At 46.0% G+C, this 19,656-nt stretch overlaps 1 protein-coding gene across 1 annotated transcript in view; it reads left to right on the top strand.

Annotated features, from left to right (window-relative positions):
• The first annotated feature begins 15,552 nt into the window (after window positions 1–15,552).
• LOC147303113 (glutamate receptor ionotropic, kainate 5-like) overlaps window positions 15,553–19,656 on the top strand; it is a 207,537-nt gene continuing 203,433 nt past the window's right edge. The window contains exon 1 of the mRNA XM_086279148.1: window positions 15,553–16,075. The gene's annotated coding sequence lies outside the window, so the exon portion shown is untranslated. The remainder of the gene's footprint in view (window positions 16,076–19,656) is intronic.

Raw genomic sequence — 19,656 nt, 5'->3', positions numbered from 1 at the left:
CAACATCTCTTTATCTCAGTCGGTGATCCCCACATGCTTCAAAGAGTCCATCATTGTTCCTGTCCCGAAGAAACCCCACCCTGCTTCTCTCAATGACTATCGCCCTGTAGCCCTCACCTCAGTAGTGATGAAGTGCTTTGAACGCCTGGTCAGAGACTTCATCATTTCTTCACTACCAGACACACTGGACCCACTACAGTTCGCTTACCGTCCAAATCGTTCCACAGACGATGCCATCTCTCATCTCCTCCACACATCACTCACTCACTTGGACACTAGAAGGGGGAATTATGTTAAAATGCTCTTCATAGACTACAGCTCTGCATTTAACACCATAATTCCCTCCACACTCACCACCAAGCTGGAGCATCTGGGACTCAGCTCATCTATGTGTCAGTGGATCTCCAGTGGAGAGAGTGGACAGCTTCAAATACCTCGGAGTTCACATCACGCAGGACCTGTCATGGTCCTGTCACATCAACACCGTGGTGAAAAAGGCCCGTCAGCGTCTCTACCACCTCAGACGCTTGAGAGACTTCCAACTGCCCTCCAAGGTGCTCAGGAACTTTTACTCGTGCACCATAGAGAGCATCCTGGCGGGAAACATCTTAACCTGGTTCGGGAACAGCACCATGCAGGACAGACGAGCTCTACAGAGGGTTGTGCGGTCAGCTGAGCGCACCATCCGCTCCGAGCTCCCTGACCTGCACTCAATCTACAGCAGGCGGTGCTGGACCAAGGCCAGGAAGATGGTGAAGGACCTCAGCCATCCCAACAACAGACTGTTCTCTCTGCTGAGGTCAGGAAAGCGATTCCGCTCCCTGAAGACCAACACAGAGAGACTGAGGAGGAGCTTCTTCCCGCAGGCGATACGGTCTCTCAATCACACCACCACACAGTACTGACCCACACATATGGTTCTTACACACACACTGGACTTTCTGGACTTTGGTTTTGCACAACACTGGTCACTATATTCTTCATTTCCGGTTAATACTTGTACAGCTGCTGTTATTGTGTATATATTTATTTATATTTCTTTATACATTCTTATATAGTTCTATATTGTGTATTTTGTTGTACAGTTATTTTATTTTCAACTTTAATTTATATATTTTATCTTATTCTTCCCAGTTAAATTTACCCTTCATTCTAATTTGTGTTGTACAGTTATTTCATTTTTAACCTTAATTTATATTTTATTCCTTCCTAGTTAAATTTACCCTTTTTAATTTTTCATATTTATTTCCTATCTTATTCATAGCCTTTTCCTTTTTTGTTTTCTTTAGGTCACGAGCAGTTGTCCAAGCATTTCACTGCATATCGTACTGTGTATGACTGTGTACGTGACAAATAAAATTTGAATTTGAATTTGAATTTGAAACGAGGTGCATCTGGTGAAGTGAGTGTGCTGAAAGGTGAGCCGTTACAACAGAATGATAAATAAATATAAAAGCAGTAGTTAAAGCTCCAGCAGCACCTCAGGTATACAGAACAACTTTAACCCACGAGGCCTTCACCGTGCTCGTTCTAAAAACATCCGTGATTAAGCGTTAGGCTGCACATATGCTGGGATTGAAGCTGCTGCAATAGGAGCATGTGATGGCCACCTGCTGCTTATTACATTGCTTATAACAAGTTTTAAGACACCGAGAAAGCAAGCTACCATCGTTTCATTACAGTCTATGATCACTGTCTCACCACTCGGTCCTTTATTACTGTGAAAACTCCAGGAATCTCCCAGTGGGGCGTCTGTCTCTTCTAATGCCTCTGATGATGAGTAAGTCTGGACAGCCAATGAGGCGCTTCACTCGCCAGATCGTTCAAAGTGTCGTTAGCCGAGTGTGTGAGGCCGATGACATCAGAAACACCATAGGCAGAGTGTTTGCTAATGCGCACAGCAGGAGTGTAACATTACCACTGAATACAGTTGAGTCTGGTTTTCCAGCCTCTGCCTGCTTTCTGCTGCTCTCTGCATCTGTTTAGCTATTCTTTTGATAAGCAGTGGTGTCAACTCAGCAAAAGATTAAGGACTGCTTTTCCTCTTTAGCCATCTTCACATCGCGTCATGCTACAGTAATGATCATTTTGCCCCCTGTAAACAGTTCACACGTCAACATCCAGGCTGCAATTACAACTATGAAACTCCACTGGGGGCCTCCAAACACAAGTACATATCGACTCACGCCAGCCAAAGTCCATTAAAGCCAATTAAATGCTGAACTCGAACAGTTATCGCTGTACGGACCGAGCAGCGCCTCGTGCAGTAAAACAGCAGCACTCTGCCAAGTTACATCGTTGTGTTCAGTTTTCTGCTTTACTGAATGAAGGCCAGCAGGAGGAGGTGACGCACACACAGCAGCCACAGCAGCCAGAGGTCAAAGTTCAGCCGACACGGTGGATGGGATGAAGTGCACGTTAACCCCGTGGAACTCAACAACACCTGGAAATAGCATCACAGATTATTATCATTTATTTGTTTTTGCTAAGGGAAAAAATATTTTTAAAGTTGTCTATTTGACGCCTGGTGTGAAGTTGCAGCCGGGCTGAACCCAGCGCGATGATCTTCGTGTGGCCTCCTGCTGTGTGAGGGTGAAGCCAGCGAGTGGTACAGGAAGCTGGGATCCATCTACAGTCACAGATGCTCTCTTTGCCTCTCACCCACATGCTAACAGCAGCTCGTCAGAAACAAAGCAAACACAAAACGAAGCTTCATGCTTTTTGTTTTCTGTTCGGTTTTGACCCCCTGAAGGAAATTCTGTAAAAAAACTGCACATTAACCGAACGCACTCTGCTCCTAAAGCCAAAGGTTGAGTCTGTTCATCTGGACGTTCTCAGTGGGAAACGTTTCGTCATCATCAGGTGACGTCTTCAGTCTCAGCTGACTGCAGGTTTCTAACCTTACAAACAGGACATTTGCACAATAACAGCCCACTGAGGGAACAATGGGCTGTGAGGTCAGTTTATGGTTGTCATGACCACTGATCAACAACCATTGACCAATAACCATGAGTCACAGAGAGTTGGGGAATGGCTGCAATCACAGCATGTAAGATGGTGACAGATGTGCCCTTAGGCCCCTCCTCCATTCAGAGATGGTCTTTCCCTTTTCACGTAAATGGCCACACAGTGACACGGTTGCTGTCGTCATGCCGTACGTGAGAGGGCCTCTCTGGGCCTCTTGGGACATTCTGCTGTAAAAGAAGAGCTGCATTGTTTGAAGCTTCATCCGTGTCCCGTCAGGCAGCGTGACCCCTGACCCTTCCATCACACAATTAACACAGGATGTGTTGGAGGGCTGAGCATCGTCTTGTTCTTCGTCCCGTTTCCATCCCGGCCTCGCTCAGTGAAGGAGTGGCCCGCTCCCTCCTCCTGGTGCTAAGCGCTGCCAAATGACCTGCATTAATGATGCTGCACTCTTTTAGCTCCTATCACATTGAATTTTGCAGGTGAAATGTAATCGTTCTTTTGTGACATTACATTTGCATCACGCCGCCGCTGTTTAACTGATGCTGTTATGAAGGGCTCCTCTACAATCCGGGACACTATAACAACGTGTGATTTATGTTTACAAGGGCAGAATAAAACAGGGGGACATATTGAAGCCATATTTCATGCTTTTTCCTGGCTTTTAAAGCCAAGAGCGGCTGTATTTCAGCACGCCGCTGACAGCAGGCGGAGACGGGAGGGAAATACTCGAGTTTAAGATTTATATAATTAACACTCTTCATTCTTCGTGGACACAAGAACAGATTTTAGCCTGTGATCGTGTAACTTGGATGATTGTTGAGCATGGAGCCTCCTGCACTTCCTCCCCTGCCACAGGGCGGTTTGTAGGCCTCCGTGTGCCTCCTAAATTGGGCTGGGATTATTTATCTGTTTATCTGTGTCCGTCGGCCGCCTCTCAGATGTGCCGTGTGCAGCCACGCGCATCACACAAAACAAACCTTCAAGCTCAATTAAACATAACGAGGCTTTTCTGTCCACTGGCGGCTCAATGAAACGGTGGATATCACAAAGGCTCCCCGTTCTGCTCGTTGTACACGAGGAAACGAGCGACTGATGCTCAGTTCCTACTTTAAGGAAACTTTACTGTTGTTCCACACGGAGAACACAGATGGAGAACTGACTTGGGTTTATCCCACAGACCTTCCTGTATGTCGGTTTTTCGTGTGGCTCATTTTCAACGTGTTCTTGGATTAAGGCCGAGATCTACTGCTTTCACTCAGGCCAACAGACGTAGAGGATGTGAGGGCCGCTTTCCCTCTGTTAACAGGTGTGTTTGGTGGGTGTCTGCGGTCTAGCAGAAGTTTATCTGATACTGCTGCTTGTCTGATTTCCATAATGGTCATGTGAGGCTGTGTGGGAGGCAGGATGAAGCTGGACCCAAATGTAGGGCTCGAACGAGAGGGGTAACTGAGACAGGCAGCTTTTACTTCCTGTGGAAAACTTTAGGTTATGCTGTGAACATAACCTAAGCTGAAACCTAAGAACCTGGAAGAAAACGATAAACAGAGAAACTAGAAAGAGGAAACTAAGAAGCCTGGGGAACCCAAGGACCACCGACGTGACACACGACAATGTGGGAAGACGGACAACGGACAGATGAAAACACGGGGCTTAAATAAGGGGAAAATAACCCGAATGAGGTGATTTTGTCAGGATTATCTGTGCCCGTCGTGTGAAACTTTATTTGGGGAAACACGATGACGACCTCCCTTAATAGCGATGTCTGTAGCTTCTCCGTAGATCCGCGTTTGTTTCCTGATGGAGCCAGTGGAGCAAACTCTGCTGCCTTTTCCCTGTGACATCGTTCCACAGGGTGACTGTAGCTCAGGAGGTAGAGCTGGTCACCTGCTGATGAGAAGGTTGGTGGTTCGATCCCTGGCTCCTCCAGTCTGTATGCCGAGTATCCTTGGGCAAGATACTAACCCCAAGTTGCTCTCCGATGCATCCATCAGAGTGTGAATGTTGTTAGAAAGCACTAAGGACAAAGTACTTGATGAATGTGGCATGTTGTATACAACGCTTTTCTACTCAGAGTCAGTGACGCAGCAACAACGATCCACAGTTTCATTACTGTATGCTAATTGTTTACGTCAGACTCCTGCGCTGCCACTTCCTCCTGCTGGTGCTCGTGGTCGGCGACACACTATGACTCTGACATGCAACGTTCCCTCTAATGTTTCATGTGTGTGAGCGAACACACAAACTCCCTGAGCGTCCCTTGGACCACTGTGAGCAACAGCAGACGTGTGCACTGTGGTCACGCCAGCATCTAATCCATCCAAGTTACATGTTTATTAAAGTAATCAAATTACAGCATTTATGTTAGACGACTTTTAATTACCTGCTTTAGCCCACTTACAATGAAAATTTAAACCAAAATCTTGTTCATGACCTGCAGCATGTTAACACTATTGGAAGTAAAAATAACTTCAACTCCAATTTTGAAAACACAACTTTCTTTTTTTTTTAAATAAAGCTCTGACTGTATTCTGAGTCTGTGGTCTGGGAGAGAGTCTGTAACTCTGTCTGCAAATACAGCATATAATGACCAATGCTGGGCAATTAATTATATAGTTACTTCTTCATAAAAGTAACTGAGTTATGCAAACAACAAAGTTTTTTGCAGCTGTTTATCTAAAAATGCAGCCGTTGATTAGCTGCGTATATACGAATGTGAATCGCATCATCGGCTGGACTGTGGGATAAGGCGGCATCGTTCTGATCCCATACGGGAGCAGCAAGTCACTGACTCACACAGCAGAACAGAATTGTTCAAGTTTTAATGTTAATTTCAGTTCAGGTTAGATTTTTTTTGTGCGCAGAGACCTGCCACGCGCAGCTTAGAGGGAACATTGGTCACATGTGATTATTGCTGCCTGATGGGCATCTGACACACATGTGCGAATGCCTGTGTGTGTTCGGTCTGTGAGCTGCAGTTCAGTTAAAGCACCTGTTAATGAATTTTTCACTGTCGGTTTCCTGGAAACTTCTTTCAGCTCTGATACATACAATGTGCATGACATACGTAGGCAATAATTTTATGTCTTATAAACTGATGAATACGTGAAACTTCAAATAGAAATAGAGCAGGAAAAGCTTTGTTCAACAGAAAATGTAAATATGTGAAATTGAGATTTTTGTTTCTTGGTAACCGTTTAGCATCTTACATCTAACAGATGATGTGTGAGAAGCCACTCCCACAGATGATGTCACAATCAGCTGACTGCACAGCAGTAACACCTGTTGGCTTTGGGCTCCACCCACCCACCACCTGTCAGTGAAACTTTACCATACCTAAATCCACAGGGGTGAAAGCCTGAGGAGGGCATATTAGCTAAAACCTCTTTGTACCAAGCTGCACTTTAGCAGCACGTCAGCACAGGGGACTGTGCAGACTGACTCACTGCTGGCGCCTCTGCTGGCTGTTAGAGGAACTGCAGTTTATGGCATGCGCTTATTTTTGAGCTGTTGAGTGTGTCGTTTCAACATGATCTGAGAAAAGGTTTAAAGATACAACAACAGCATGACTGCCATCATTGTTTCTGTCTGATAACGTCTGCGTTATTTGTCCATATGTGCGTTCTGTGTCTGTAGTGGGATGCAGTGCAGTCCCTGGCCTTTGACTTATCGCTGCAGGAAACCTCCATTAACACAGACTCTGTTCACTGTGACATGTCAGAAGTGTGAAAGAGGCCAATTATTCCTTACGTAAGACAAAAAAATTTCCAGTCATTGCTCAAGGTATGTTAAACAGCAGGTAACCATGGCGAAAACACTGATACCTGAGGCTTTGTTAGCAGGTAATAACTGCTGAAACAAGGGCGGGAGATGGTTTTATTGCTCTCAGTGTGAGAGTGCTTCTCAGTGCCCACCTCCGTGGTTACGGCGCGATGATGTCACCACCCGTGTGTGTGCGTGTTTTTTTGCTTGCTTGTTTTTTTTAATTTGAGCTTTTCCCCCCTTTTTAAAAATAGCGCATGTTTAAAACAATTGTTTTCATTCTACATGATTCACATGTGGCCCGTAGATCAGATCTGTCTGATACACCTCTGGCCTCAAACGTCTGCATCCTGATTGGTCCAAACATTTAACGTGTGTAATTATATCAGCTGATTCTGTTTAAAGGGAGTTCTTCCTCCCCACGGTCGCCACATGCTGCTCATAGGCGGTCGTCTACTGTAAGGCTCCCATTACACCTGCTGCACACACGTCCACGTGTTCACGCTCGCTGTCACAGCACAAATACAAATATGTGTCACCGCCGAGTCGATGCGGGTACAGGAGGAGGAGTCAAACTATCGCATCATCTCCTTCCGTGTGACCTGTGACTCTCTGAGCGGTAAAAAGCGCCACCTTCGTGCTCGCCTGTCTCCAACACAGCAGAGGCGGTCGGGAGATGCACGCCCCGCAGAAACGGCAGCTCGCCGATGTGACGTCAGCGTTGTTTTTGCCATGCTGTCATGTGACTGTTGCTGTATTTTACAGACAGTGTTGGTTTCCTACAGAGTTCAGCAAGTTCCAAGTTGAAGGACGTCGGCTGTTTTTATCAGCCGCCATCGCCGCTGCTTGGCGTGTCAGTTCACCTGCTTCCTCTGCATTCAGGTGTCACATGGTGCTTCTATAACCAGCCGCACCTCCACACGCGTAGGTGTCAGCCGCACGTTTCTATTCTGGGATGGAAACAAAGAGGAAGAGTTGATCCCGCTCAGCTGGCCTGCTGCTGCGTGTTTACTGTATGAATGAATGTGCGCTCCCATGAATCTTCGTCATCTTGTTTCCATCTTTCCTCTCCTTCACCCTCTCCGCCATTATTCACCTTGTTGCTTCGTTCCTCTTCATTCGCCTCGCTTCCTCATCTTTCATTTAATCTCTGCCTGGCTCGCCCTTCTTTTCCCTCCACATTGCTCATTCACTCTGTGCTCTCTTCTGCCCTTTCCTCTCTATAATTCACCTTGTTGCTTCTCTCTCTCTCTCCTCTGTCACTCCCCTGCTCGCTCGCTCATTGATAGTGGAGGCGATGTGACCGGCATGCCGAGCGGCTCATCGTTATTCTGCCGGCGAGCTGCAGGAGTCAGGGTGGAGCGTCGGTTTACCGCCATCTCTCTCTCTCTCTGTGAACGCCAGGATCGTGTGGCGAGAGGACGACAGCGATGATGAGGATGATGAAAGCATCAGAGCAGACCGCCGCTGAGACCCTCAGAGACGGTGCAGCGCCAGAGTCTGTGAATGGGAAACGAGTGCGTCTGCACGCAGCTCTGGGACCTGAATTAGATCGATCCACGTCCAGCTTCCTTTCTTTAACTGTCTTTACGGGACTTTCGAACATGTAAATAAATCTTTTTACTGTTGTCAAGCTTCTGTTTGCCCCGCTTGTTAATCGATCAGCTCATTAAACTGACTTGCTGTGTGTGTTCTCTCGTGTTGGACCGGGTCTCCTGGTCAGCTCTTTGCATCACCTTCGAGCTGAGCCTTGCACCTTTGTTACGTTCGCTCTCGCACATGTGTGACGCACTTTGCTGTATGAACAGTTTAGGGGCTGCCACGGTGCATTTCTGGCCATCTGTCTCTCTCCATGGGTTTACGCTTGGCCTGTGATGATGAGGAACAGTCACATTTCACCAACTGCATATTTCCGATCGAGTGAAACCGAGCCTCCGAGTTCTTTGACATTTCGATCAAAGCGCAAACTTTAACAGGTAAATTGTTCCGTCACTTAGACGCTAAGATGACAACAAAGCGTGTTTTTAACCTCCCAAACTGATCAGCAGTCAGAGATGGCGTGTCTCTGTGACCGAAGACGCTCAGAGGACATTTGTTCCCACGTGGCGTTAACGGTGGCTTGGTGGGACGGAAGCAAGAGGAAGCAAACAAAGTCATAGATCTGCCTGAACGGCCGGCGCGGGCAGAAAGATGGAGGATTTAATTCAAGCAGTTTGTACCTTGGACTAAAGTTCAAGGTCTTTTCCACAACGCTTACTTTTCCTTCATGTAGACGTACAAACCTGCAAGAAGACTTCTTGCCATCCCGAGGTTTTCCTGTTTGTGTGCTCTGGGAGTGAAATCAGTTTGTTACTGTGATGGGAGACACCCGACGCCTGGACAGCATCCGCCTGTTTACAGCTGAAACGCTGTGACCAGCTCCTCCATCTCTCCGACTTCACCAGTCCAAACACTTGGAACATCAGCTGCTGTTTGAAAGTGATGGAGAGGCGTCCGAGCAGCTTTCACTTTGAGCTGAACAGTCCAGTTTCTGAGCTCAGAGTCAGTGAATGTGTGAAAATGGGGGCGGGGCACTGTCAGCAGAGGATTGGGGAGACCTCACCCTATCATGTGACCTGCTGAGATCACCTGACGCAACATGTGATTGGATGTTAATGCACCTGGGAAGGATCTCAAACCTGAACCCATTGTGCCTCAAGACTGTGGAAATCATTTCTCATTTTCTGAAGGTTCTGCACAAAATTTAAACAATTAGAGTGAATTCAAATTCAAGAATTCAAGTCAGCAGGACTGATACAGATGCTAATGAGCATGCTCCATGGACTCATAGGACGCCATGGAAGCAAGCAGGTGACCACCTAACGCAGCCGTGTTAAAGCACGTTAAAAATCAAAAGCTACTGAAAGAAGCTCAATGCTTTCACAGTTGTTTAAGCATGAAAATGCAGAGCTGACACTTGGCTGGGCTTCTGTCAGCTCATACTGATCTGTAGTTTGGTCTTAGAGAGACGTTGGGAAAGTCTGAGCCGTAGAATAAATAGATCCTGGTTTTCTGTGTAATCAGAGGCGATCTGTCCTGCACCGCCCGGCCTCTTCGTCCCCCTCGTCACGCCTCATCATGCTCTCCACCTGACTGCCACTGATGCCATTTTAAAACAGCTCTACTCAATTTGTTCCCATTCATTTGCTGCTCATGGTTCCTTTTTCCTGAACCTGTGTGCCAGCTCCCATCACATTCACCCCCTTGCGTCTCCTGCTCTGCTCCTCGCCACCAGTTTTTGCAGTTTACACTAATTATGAGAGAAATCAGCATGAAGAACAACTGAGATACAGACGTGTAAGGACAGAAGAAACTATGAGTGCACTTAAGAACGATCTATTAAATCAGGACTGGCACAATGTGTACAAAGAAGCTGATATTGATATTGCATATGGCATATTTTTAAGAATGTTCATGGAGTTGTACGATAAAAACTGTCCAACAATAAAATACAACAGAAAGCACAAATATTCAGACGGAGCATGGATCACTGAGGGTTTACAAAACGCATGTAAAAAGAAAAATACACTCTGTTCCTGAACAAAAGATGCTGAAAATAAATACAGAAAATACAAAAATAAGTTGACCAATATTATACGTGTATGTAGAAAGGAGCATTATAGTAAAACATTGATCAACAATGAACATAATATGAAGGGAATATGGGATGTTTTAAATAGTATCATTAAAAATAATGATTATCATTATTTTGTAAATATTGGACCAAATCTGGCAGAACAAAGTCCTGAGTCACTGCCATCAGTGGACTGTAGAGAAAACCTGATTGATAGGAACTCAATGTTCCTCACAGCAGCGGAGGAAAAAGAAATAATTGACACTGTACACATGTGTAAATATACAACATTTACCGATTGTAATGATATTGACATGAAAATCGTCAAGAAGGTCATTGAAGGAATTGTAGGACCTCTAACATATATTTGCAACTTATCATTTCAGACGGGACAAGTGCCAAACAACATGAAAATAGCTAAAGTTGTGCCGCTGTATAAAACCGGGGATAGACGCCACTTCACAAATTACAGGCCTGTTTCTTTACTACCACAATTCATTCATTTGTCCATCTGAATGAAAATAAAGTATACTCGCCTGGAGACTGAGAAAACGCTGACGTCTGCAGGAGTCTGTGTAGAGACGACCTCAGTCATTCCTGTGGGCGGTGCCAGCTGACAGATGCAATAACACGCTGGGACGTTCTCCCTCAGGGTCCTGGCTCCCGTCTAGGTTTCTCCATGGCTTTGTCCGTTCTGATCGTTTCATCTCCCTGCAGGAATTTGCTGATATTTACGAGCCCTTACATTGATGCTGAACAGGCCAATCACAGGAGCTGCAGGCGGCGCTGATGTTTCAAAGGCAAGATGTAGCTACAGCGTTCCCGCCAAGGCACAAATCCTCGACAACACACCAATCATCATGACGCCTTCATGTGGGCGTTTCCCCAGTAGCCATTGCAGCTTTTGTCTCATTGGCTCAGGATGTGTCAGTCACACGTTGTAAGCCAATGAGCTTACCCCCTTCTTTCTGGCTCTAATAAGCAGCGTGGTTTACTACAGGTGGACCCACACGCTCATCAGCAACAAGCTCACAGATAGGGGGCGCCACAGACTTCTCCTGCAAGCAGAGGAACAACTGTGCTGACATCACACACAGCTTTAAACACAGCTGCATCTATCTCTGACCTGTGACCTCTGGAGCTTTTTCAAATTATTCTGTACTTAACAGCAACTTCAACTAAATTCTGTCACAGATCCGAATTTTGGTGACAGAGTAACAGGCATCGATGAAAACAGAATTTATGACATTTAACGGAGTTAGAAGTTAGCAGGGAGTTAGCTCGCTAGCTTCTATCTAAATACAATATAGCATGTCCTGACTGCGGGGTTTTGGAAACAAATTCAAACGTACAGCTCTGCTATCACTTCCAACATAAATGAAGACAGAAAACTAAACAGCAGTGACGTTTGTAGGGTTACTGAAGTTGGGCTAGCTGGTATATAATGATGCTAGCGACACAGCTATGTTAGCATAATATAAACAAGCTAACTTTTTTTCCACTGGATAAAAGTTAACGTGAGTGTTCTCGGTGGTCAGGAACAAATGTAATCGCATGGCAGGATGCTGTAAAAGGACCAAACTTCAGCCAGGAGAACAACTGAGATAATCCATCCACAATACGAGGTTAGTCATTCATATACTGCTGCATGGGCTGGGCTGTAGTTACATCCTAAGGTTTTAAAAACTGAGCTTAAATAAATGATTAGCGGTAATAAAAGCCGAGGGAGGTCAACAGCGATCACTGACTGTTTTAGGAGCTTTTTGAGATCAAATAGAAGAAAATACAAAACATTAAACATGTTAACAACACAAAAGCCATATTAAACGCAGACTACTTTAGACCCGGAAGTAGGATTTGTCGCGTCATCACTTAACGACCGGATATAGAGCAAAACCAGGAGAAGTGGAATTATGATAAATGTCAATCTAAGCATGTAAACGTGTGTTTTGTTCAGACGGGCCCACCTGCTAAGGAGGAGATGGGGTGCATGCAGGTACGTGCATACAAACATACGTATGTGCACGATGTGATGTGGAAACTGAGAGCACAGCTGGATTTGTAGTTCTTTTCCTTATGCCCAGCATTAGCCGGCCTCTGAGTAACTGTGAGCTCTGCTCTCACCAAATCACATTTTTCTGCCTCCAGGCATAAAATGCAGCTTCAAGAAAATACGATTTTTGTCCTCAGAAACAGAAGAAATGAGTTAAGATGGAGATTTTATGCAGTGACTCATAGCAGCACACACACACACAGCTAGTCCCCGCTGAGGGATCTCGCCCTGAGGCTCTTCCACTGTCAGTCCTGGACTGTTTACCTTCGAAGCTGTAGACTTTGTTTCATTGGCCGTATGTGGGTGTGTGTTTGTGTGAGCGCAGCAGAGTGTGTAACTGTACGCTTTGGCTCATTTGGGAATGCAACAGACAGATTTTCTCGGAGCTTTGTGCAGCACATCAGGTGATCTGTTTCTGTGCAGCATTTTCATGTGGCAGAGACGGTCTCTCAGTTTCGTCCAGTGCGGGTTCACCTGGGGGAGCAAATACAGTTAGGCCAAACCATTAAGCAGAGGTGTGGACTCGAGTCACATGACTTGGACTCGAGTCAGACTCGAGTCATTAATTTTATGACTTTAGACTTGACTTGAAAAAATGTTCTAAGACTTGTGACTTGACTTGGACTTTTACACCAATGACTTGGGACTTGAATTGGACTTGAACCGGTTTACTTGAAAAGACTTGATATTTTACCCCAAATATAAAATTTAACATGCATATTATATAGAGATTGAAAATGTGACGTCATTCACGGGTAGAACCGCAAAGGATTCTGGGAACTCGTGGCAAGCGGTACTAGCGCACGCAGGCTTTCAATTAAAATCAGTTATACAGCGATAAAAAGAAACACAAAAATGTCAAGAAGCTGTTGTGTTATTAACTGCAATAGCCGGTCGCATGACAGCCACGGGAAGCCGACGGGTAAAGAGATCGGTTGTTATCGGATTACGTCGTTGAAGAGAAATTGTTCGAGCCATGTTTCCGAAGTAACAAAGAGGCGACTGGATTGCAGCCATTCAAAGACCAAATATAACGTCCCAGAACACTCCAGCTCACAGGTTAGTCTGTTCCAAGCATTTACACAAAGGTCAGTCTGCTGTTGTAGTTAATGCGTCATTTTCATAACATAATTGGTGATATAGGTTACAAGCAAGTCTGGCGCTGAACAGAAATTGTGGCGCTATGCTCCTTTGTTTATTGTGCATAAATAGTGAATTGTCCTGACACAATATTGCGTTTCGCTTCTGTTATTATGGTACATTGACAAAAACATATACTTTTATTCACAGGATAAAACAGGTTTTTTGTATCACTAATTGCCCAGTACGATTACAGCATACAGTATTATTGTCACTGCTACATTTCTGTGATGCTACCAGAAATTATTTCCACTACTAATTAATTACCGTTGAGCTCAAAGGTCCTATTAATAAACGGTTAAGGAATGTGTATTTATGACGACGATTTGTGAGACTGGTAAACTTATGATACGTACGATGGTCTTTCGTTCTACACGGTGCATTTCAAGGTCCTGCACCCATCCGTCGGTAAACTGTACCTGGGCTTGTTGCAGTGACCGGAAGTTACTAAACTTCATGAGTGTATGCACTCACTCCAAGAACCGTATGATTATAAATATGCATATAAATATGCTACGATGAGATAGCTGACTTCATCTAACTAGCAAATGTTGTCCAGGCTACGTTGGTGATGCAGTTTTTTTAATGTGTATGATATTTTTGTCATGCGATTTTAAAGCCGGTCCTACAACCGCATCCAAGAATAACATGCAGCTTATCAGAACTGTCGGTGAAAATTATTCTTGGAGCTAGGTTTAATTGAGCTGCATTTTAAAGAGGTGCAATTTCACAATTTGTGTATATTTTCTAAGTTCACTATTTTGTCATGTGTTGAGAAAAACACAGCTTTTAAAATTACATGGTCTAATATTTACATTTAGCATAACTGCAACATTATTTTTTCTTTTTTTTTTTTAAAGACTCGAAAGGACTTGAAATTCAAAGTTTCAGACTTGTGACTTTACTTGGACTTTTACACCAGTGACTTGAGACTCGACTCTGACTGGCCTGACATTACTTAAGACTTGACTTGAGACTTGAGACTTACTTGAGACTTGCAAAACAATGACTTGGTCCCACCTTTGCCATTAAGACCATTCCTCTGCGACGCACGACGCTTAACAGCACATGTCAAGCATTCGGAGGTCTCGTGGAGTCAGAACGGCTGGACTCATCGGGTTTATCAACATGAAGCTCAAAGTGCAGGGTAGATGATGTGCCTCAAACATTTTGGCCATAAGGTCGATGACATTGTGACTTACTGAAGGTAATGAAAGTCATCTTGTAGCAGATTGCATTACTGTAGGAAAAGTAACTGTGTAATAGATTACTTCTTTATTTCAGTCCAGTCTGTGATCTCCTCTAAGGCTGGTGTCGGTGCCTGAACCAAAAAACAATCAGTGGATTCAACTCAGCTGACCCTGACACCACCACCTCCACCCTGAGGTGGTGCAATCAGTCGTTGCTTTGACAGTTTTAAAGTAAACTAGCAAACATGTATCAGACTCCTGGTGTTTCCTTCATCACTCTTTATGGTAAATGACCTCGTGCACCTATGTTCAAAACACCAGCTTCAGTTACAGCATCAACATGCCAACCATCAGCACAAGCATCAGGTAAATACTGAGACCTGGCTGAGACTCATCAAGTGTTGACTGCGGCCTTACAATACAGAGGAGTCGCCCCCTGCTGTCCACGAGAACGACCACAGGTTTACGATGCTTCTGGCTTCATTTTCAGACCCAGAGGCTCTGAGTCTGTGAATCTTTCATATGAAGTGCATGAACTCATCTGAGGTTCAGCAGAAGTTGCTGGCCGTGAATTAACTGGCTAAAACGCATCGTCTATTTTATTCAGGCACAAACACACTCTGAGACAGAGAAAAGGGTGTGATGCGGTCGGGTACCTGTGCAGCTGCTATCAGTGAGTCAAACTCCAACCCTCAGCTCTCAGAGTGGAAAAGTCAGAGAGGGAGCTGAAGGAGGGATGGAGACACATTCAGCAGCAGAGGGGAGAGGGAGGTAGGAGGGGAGAGGGAGGTAGGAGGGGGCTGGAGTCAGAGAGAGAAAGGGGGGAGAGCTGAGTGCAGTCCAGCCTCTGCGCTGTGAAGCGGCAGCCAGTTAGTCCGACAGTGAAGGACGCGGAGCCGCCAGAGCCTTCCCCGCAGCACACCGGAGCATAATTAACTGGAATAAAGACGCAGAAGAAGAAGAGCCGCGTTCCTGCTGTGTTACTGGATAAACAGGCACACAGCTGCAGGAGGCACAGCTGAGGAAGCAAGAGGAGGTGTTGGAGGTCCGTGTGTGCGTTTGTCACCTCACACGCTGAGCCTGAGGAGAGCTGACGGTGTCACTGCGACAGGGAGCTGAGTGTGTGTGTGTGAGGCTGAAGTGAAGCTTCGCTCGCTGGTCACGAGGAGTTGCTGCTGTTGTGTCTGTTGCTCCTTTTTCCTCTTCCTGAGACGTCTGTGCTGCACGCGCGGGCGAGCGACTGCCGCCGTGCGTCGTCCCCTCGCTCGCTCTCTCCGTCTTTTCCTCCCTCCTTCGTCTCCACCTTCAGCCGGCTTCTTTGCCGTAACTGTGCCGGGGAGAGACAGCCGGGTAAGTGTGTGTGTGCAGGGGTACGGGGTGTGTTGCTCTTTTCCTTCAGCCCGCTGCTTTTTCTGCATTTTCTCGCTGCCGTCTCTTTCACTCCACCTCATTTGGACTTCTTCTCACTGCCATCATCTCCATCCATCACCACTTTTGCCCCTCCGTCACCTCCATCCATCACTTTTGAACGACCCATCCATCAGACGTTTGCACCCCTCATTTTTATTCTCTCACACTTTCCTCGCTTTCCTTTCCCATCTTCTCATTCCTCCTTTCCTGCAGCGATCGCTCATTTACACCATCGGGTAAAACACACACACACACACACACACACACACACACACACACACATCCACGTTCTGTAACCTGGAAGTCATCACAGTCCGGCGCCTGAAGCTGAGAGGCAGAGGGCCTGACATAAAATCGACAGTGTGGGGTTGAACCCCAATAATCCCTCCATCTTTCTCTTCATCCATCACTCCCCGGCCTCCTCACACTCTCCACCAACTCCACACCTCCCCCATCTCTCTCTCACACACACACACACACACACAGGTGCACATTAATATGTATAAATATATACGAGTGAGCTGAATATGCATTCATGCACACAGCATCAGGCTGTTTGCATCAGCCGGTGAATAACAGTCAAGTTCCAAGTTAGCCTGCTGTTAGAAACTGAACATCAGCGTGTAGCTGAGCTTACACACACACACACACACACACACGAGCATGAAGGAAATTGTTTCATTCGAGTGATAAATTATTCATCTGATGAAAAGTACTCTCATCCTAAAACGTCCCATGTGGTCCAATTTGCAGCTGAAATGTTTATTAATTGTTTGGTGGAGCCTGATTGTGAGCAAATCTTTCATCAGCTCGTGTTTGCCTTCATCATCGCTGCTCGGTTAATTGCTGAGCGCCAGTGAAAGAGCCGATCAGAGACTGACGGCCGACCGCTGAGTCGAACCTGCTGATGTCGTCGGTGTAAACGCAGTACTGATCGTAAATGCAAAGCTTTCAGGTTTTGTGCAGGTCGTTAAAGTCCTCGAGCATCTTCAGACTTCAGTTTGGCAGGATAACTGTGACTCGGAGTCCACTTCAGCTGCTCCACTGTCAGTCACGTCCTCGCAGGACAAACCTCCGTCCTGTGGTAAGTGGCGGTCACATGGGCAAAGATCAGCGTTCACCCTCAGAGTGAAGAGCTTTTCAAACTTGGATCCATAAATGTCGGGACGACGGTGGAGTTTTTGGAGTTTAACCTTTGGATGATGCCACTGCGGATTTTAAATCAAGCAGTCACGGCGCAGCTGACGTCAGCTTTGATTCAGCAAGGTGACCTCCGCCCCCACGCCGACTGCTCAGGGTGTGAGGGGCGGTCCTAAGATGAAGCCCACCTGCTGGGACTAATTGCACAACATTATTTTTGTTTTATTTGGATTTAGTGTTTTGGATAAAAATGGTCTGCAGCCACTGACTGGATGAAGAACTCGTGGACATCAGCAGATGCTGGGTTTCCTCTTTGAGATGCTCTGCAGACTTTTACTGCAGCGCCTTCAGCTTCAGTAACTGAAACATCTCAACAGCTTGAGATGGACTTTTCCTCACAGCACATGAAGTCCAGCTGTCAGGATTTCCACAGACTCCTGAGCAGCACAGCAGACATGGACACAGAGGTAAAGGCTTCATTAAACCATGTTTGCAGAAAAGATGGCTCTGTAGAAATCCCAGGGTGAGGAGGAAGATGGAGAAATGAGTGGCAGGTGGGGTCCAGCAAAGCCCGCTGACAGACAGGTGGAGAGTAAACTCTCTGCAGAGGAGATTAGCAGATTAGCTGCATAAACGTGCCATCTGAGGAATCCAGCAGGAACCAGACGGATGTCATAACCCACAGGTCCAACCCAAATAAACCCAGGTGGAGGCAGGAAGGGAAATAGGTCGACGATATAACAACTCCATCCGTTCATCAGCCATATGTGAGTAGTTAGCTTGTTGCTAACTGAAGCTAATGCAGAAACTGGCTTCAGTTTTTCTTTAACAGGCAACAGAACAAAGTGCAAACATTAAAACATGCTCCAAATACAAAATGTTGCATTGCTCGAACTGAAGCAGCCACTTATTCTCATTCCATGGGTGGCCGAGGTAGCCAATTAGAGGGTTGGTGGTCTGAGCCAGCGTGCATGCTAAAGTGTCTTCAAGCAATACGCTGGAACCTGAGTGTGAATGTGATCCCATACATCAGTGAAAATACTCGCACGGATGCTGTGAATGGCAGGTTGACACATGTTGTAGAAAAGCTCTGTAAGAACCATTTAGTGAAAACTGCAAAGAACTAGCAGTTCTCTTTAGGATAATGTCCTCCAAGGGTCACTGTTTCATTTTTGACCTCAGTTCATGTCCCATCTGGAAGCTTTGCATTCCTACTTAGGCTGTCTTCATGTCCACTTGCTGTTTCCTTTGACATTTCCGTGCAGTCTGCTTCAGTTTAGGTGCTCAGTAAGGATTAGGCATGCTGTGGAAATGCTCCTGCAGGTAACCTCACCTAACTGCAAGTATTTGATGAACCCAGAAGAAAGGCTCTAACCCTAACTGGGGTCAGAGTCACCGCTGCCTGACAGCTCTGTTTGCTTCTGCTGCAACCCAAGCATGCACGCTGCAGTTTGCACTGTTTGATGTAAAAGCATCAGCGTTACTGGGGACGTGCAAAAAGCCTTGAAGACACTGTGTGTAGAATAACGTTAAATAAATAAATGTTTAACTGCACGTTGTTTTCATGAAGCAAAGCCTTTAATCACACGCACACATGTGCTGAGATTGGTTTGCTTAGGAGAAGAGCTCGTTACTGCTACGCAGCGGGATCACTGACGCTCTAGGATGTCTTTCCAAATGTTGTATCTCAGTTTGAAAGAATATTAAATACTGAAGATGAGACATAAGAACCAGAGTGGTGTCAGATGGAGTCGAGCATGTAGCCTTATTTAGCCACGTGCTGCCCTTTGTGTGTTGTTAACAAGCTAAGCATATACAGTAGCTGGAGAGTGGATTAAGCTGCAGGAGTGCTTTTGTAATCCACTGTAATGGCTTTAAATTCATGGAGACTACAGCTGCAGAGGAGCAAACTTCAAAGGCAAAAAGATCGTCCTAATTGGTTTAGATAAGCTGGATGAAACGTGGCTGTAATCGCTGCTGTTTACCAGAACAAACGATCGTCAGTACCACTGAAAGGACCTCTGGAAGATCCCCTTTTTCTTCTTCACACGCACGACTCGATCCAGCTCTGCGCCAGCGTGTGCCGTGTGAGCGCCGGGACGGCCCTCCCTCAGGGATGTTCCTGATTAGGTGCTCTTAATTGCTGCCGGCGGCACTCTTCAGCGAACAGCCTCTCCGGCAGCGTGTCACCACTAAACCGCGCTGCGGATGGGGATAATTCACTGTTTGGACAGCGGGCGCTTACGCTCGCTTACTTCAAGAAGGCCACCAGAGCTGAGGCCGCTGAGCCGAGCAGCTCCTCAAATAAACTCGCTCACGTTTGGTATTTCGTCACCACCCAACGGTAAAACCACGAGTGGAGGTGATTTGCAGTTCCTGTC

This window comes from Aulonocara sp. 'chitande type north' Nkhata Bay, linkage group LG22 (genome assembly GCF_057382095.1).
Source record: "Aulonocara sp. 'chitande type north' Nkhata Bay isolate Kocher_YH1m ecotype deep benthic linkage group LG22, A_spYH_male_GT1.1, whole genome shotgun sequence".
Classification (NCBI taxonomy): domain Eukaryota; kingdom Metazoa; phylum Chordata; class Actinopteri; order Cichliformes; family Cichlidae; genus Aulonocara; species Aulonocara sp. 'chitande type north' Nkhata Bay.
This window is presented reverse-complemented; position numbering and strand designations above follow the sequence as displayed.